The following is a 4245-nucleotide window of genomic DNA, read 5'->3' as shown; positions in this document are numbered from 1 at the left end:
ATTAAGTATACCGAAATAATCAGGTAGAAGAGCTGAGTTGCTTTAGCCATGTCCGTCTGTCCGTCTGTCTGTTTGTATGCAAACTAGTCCCTCAATTTTTGAGATATCTTGATAAAATTTGGTGAGCGGGTGTATTTGGGTGTCCGATTATACATTTGTCGGAACCGGCCGGATCGGACCACTATAGCATATATCCTCCATACAACCGACTTTTCAGAAAAAGAGGAGTTTTGTAATATCTTACTCAATTTAACAGATTGAAGCTTCAAACTTCACCATATAATTTCGCATATTGCACATATTGTTGTCTGAAAAAATCATAGAGATCGGTGGTACATATATTATATACCCCATATAAACTGTATTTTATGCCCCTTTTTTACGGATAGAAGCTTCAAAATTCATAAAATTTCATCAAATAGTTACGTTTACGTCATATATTGTTGAAATACGTGATTCGTAGTCATAGTTTTTACACGCAGACCACAAAAAACGTGAAACTTTGCATCCTCACACAAAGTACCTACCTATTTTTTATTGTATATTTATCTTAAAAATCGTTTAGGTATGTAGATCTGTTCACTATATATTTCTTATCTTATACATCCGATTATTCAAAGATTACGAATGGGATAAGATTATTGTTCAGCCCCATTCATGAAAGGTATGAAGTCTTCGGCACAGTCGAAGACAGTCCAGTCCTTACTTGTTTTTTTTTTTTTTTGCGATTTCGGCTCTATTTTAACAGCTAGAAGCTTCAAATTACTTCATATAAACTGTCATTTTTGCCCCTTTTTTACGGATAGAAGCTTCAAAATTCATCAAATTTCATCAAATAGTTACGTTTACGTCATATATTTCTGAAATTCGTGATTCGTAGTCATAGTTTTCACATTCAGACCACAAAAAACGTGAAGCTTTGCATCCTCACACAAAGTACCCACCTATTTGTATACCTTTCATGAAAATGAAATGGTATATTAATTTCGTCACGAAACCCAAAATTGTAAGTCCTTAAAGGAAAATAGATAGACCCACCATTAAGTATACCCAAATAATCAGGTAGAAGAGCTGAGTTGTTTTAGCCATGTCCGTCTGTCCGTCTGTCTGTTTGTATGCAAACTAGTCCCTCAATTTTTGAGATATCTTGATAAAATTTGGTGAGCGGGTGTATTTGGGTGTCCGATTATACATTTGTCGGAACTGGCCGGATCGGACCACTATAGCATATATCCGCCATACAACCGACTTTTCAGAAAAAGAGGAGTTTTGTAATATCTTACTCAATTTAACAGATTGAAGCTTCAAACTTCACCATATAATTTCGCATATTGCACATATTGTTGTCTGAAAAAATCATAGAGATCGGTGGTACATATATTATATACCCCATATAAACTGTATTTTATGCCCCTTTTTTACAGATAGAAGCTTCAAAATTCATAAAATTTCATCAAATAGTTACGTTTACGTCATATATTGTTGAAATACGTGATTCGTAGTCATAGTTTTTACACGCAGACCACAAAAAACCTGAAACTTTGCATCCTCACACAAAGTACCTACCTATTTTTTATTGTATATTTATCTTAAAAATCATTTAGGTATGTAGATCTGTTCACTATATATTTCTTATCTTATACATCCGATTATTCAAAGATTACGAATGGGATAAGATTATTGTTCAGCCGCATTCATGAAAGGTATGAAGTTTTCGGCACAGCCGAAGACAGTCCCGTCCTTACTTGTTTTTTTTTTTGCGATTTCGGCTCTATTTTAACAGCTAGAAGCTTCAAATTTCACCCAATGCTTACGTGTATAGCATATATTGATGTCTGAAAAAATCATTGAGATCGGTGGTATACATAGTATATATCTCATAAAACCGATTGTTCAGATAAGAAACTTTGCGCAATTTCTTCCCCATTTTAACAGCTAGAAGCTTCAAATTTCACCAAATGCTTACGTGTATAGTATACATTGTTGTCTGAAAAAATCATTGAGATCGGTGGTATATATAGTATATATCTCATACAACCGATTGTTCAGATAAGAAACTTTGCGCAATTTCTGCCCCATTTTAACAGCTAGAAGCTTCAAATTTCACCAAATGTTTACGTATATAGCATATATTTTTGTCTGAAAAAATCATAGAGATCGGTGGTATATATATTATATACTTCATATAAACTGTCATTTTTGCGCCTTTTTTACGGATAGAAGCTTCAAAATTCATCAAATTTCATCAAATAGTTACGTTTACGTCATAAATTTCTGAAACTCGTGATTCGTAGTCATAGTTTTTACATTCAGACCACAAAAAACGGGAAGCTTTGCATCCTCACACAAAGTACCTACCTATTTTTATACCTTTCATGAAAATGAAATGGTATATTAATTTCGTCACGAAACCCAAAATTGTAAGTCCTTAAAGGAAAATAGATAGACCCACCATTAAGTATACCGAAATAATCAGGTTGAAGAGCTGAGTTGATTTAGCCATGTCCGTCTGTCCGTCTGTCTGTTTGTATGCAAACTAGTCCCTCAATTTTTGAGATATCTTGATAAAATTTGGTGAGCGGGTGTATTTGGGTGTCCGATTAGACATTTGTCGGAACCGGCCGGATCGGACCACTATAGCATATATCCTCCATACAACCGATTTTTCAGAAAAAGAGAATTTTTGTAATATCTTACTCAAATTAACAGATTGAAGCTTCAAACTTCACCATATAATTTCGTATATTGCACATATTGTTGCCTGAAAAAATTAATGAGATCGGTAGTATATATAGTATATATCCCCTACAACCGATTGTTCAGATAAGAAACTTTTCGTAATTGCTGCCTTATTTTAAGAGCTAGAGACTTCAAACTTCAACGAATGCTTACGTATATAGCATATATTGTTGTCTGAAAAAATCATACAGATCGGTGGTATATATATTATATACCCCATATAAACTGTATTTTATGCCCTTTTTTACGGCTAGAAGCTTCAAAATTCATAAAATTTCATCAAATACTTACGTTCACGTCATATATTGTTGAAATACGTGATTCGTAGTCATAGTTTTTACACGCAGACCACAAAAAACCTGAAACTTTGCATCCTCACACAAAGTACCTACCTATTTTTTATTTTATATTTATCTTAAAAATCGTTTAGGGATGTAGATCTGTTCACTATATATTTCTTATCTTATACATCCGATTATTGAAAGATTACGAATGGGATAAGATTATTGTTCAGCCCCATTCATGAAAGGTATGAAGTCTTCGGCACAGCCGAAGACAGTCCCGTCCTTACTCGTTTTTTTTTTTTTTGCGATTTCGGCCTCATTTTAACAGCCAGAAGCTTCAAATTTCACCAAACGCTTACGTGTATAGCATATATTGATGTCTGAAAAAATCATTGAGATCGGTGGCTCTTCAGCTGAGTTGATTTAGCCATGTCCGTCTGTCCGTCTGTCTGTTTGTATGCAAACTAGTCCCTCAATTTTTGAGATATCTTGATAAAATTTGGTGAGCGGGTGTATTTGGGTGTCCGATTAGACATTTGTCGGAACCGGCCGGATCGGACCACTATAGCATATATCCTCCATACAACCGATTCTTCAGAAAAAGAGGATTTTTGTAATATCTTACTCAATTTAACAGATTGAAGCTTCAAACTTCTCCATATAATTTCATATATTGCACATATTGTTGCCTGACAAAATTAATGAGATCGGTAGTATATATAGTATATATCCCCCACAGCCGATTGTTCAGATAAGAAACTTTTCGTAATTGCTGCCCTACTTTAAGAGCTAGAGGCTTCAAATTTCAACAAATGCTTACGTATATAGCATATATTGTTGTCTGAAAAAATGATACAGATCGGTGGTATATATAGTATATATATGGTGGCATATATAGTATATATATATATAGTATATATATCTGTTTTCGCAATTTTAGCCCCATTTTAACAGCTAGGAGCTTCAAATTTCACCAAATGATTACGTATATAGCATATATTGTTGTCTGAAAAAATCATAGAGATCGGTGGTACATATATTATATAACCCATATAAACTGTATTTTATGCCCCTTTTTTACGGCTAGAAGCTTCAAAATTCATAAAATTTCATCAAATAGTTACGTTTACGTCATATATTGTTGAAATACGTGATTCGTAGTCATAGTTTTTACACGCAGACCACAAAAAACCTGAAACTTTGCATCCTCACACAAAGTACC

This window comes from Eurosta solidaginis, chromosome 2 (genome assembly GCF_040869045.1).
Source record: "Eurosta solidaginis isolate ZX-2024a chromosome 2, ASM4086904v1, whole genome shotgun sequence".
In the NCBI taxonomy this organism is placed as follows: Eukaryota; Metazoa; Arthropoda; class Insecta; order Diptera; family Tephritidae; genus Eurosta; species Eurosta solidaginis.
This window is presented reverse-complemented; position numbering follows the sequence as displayed.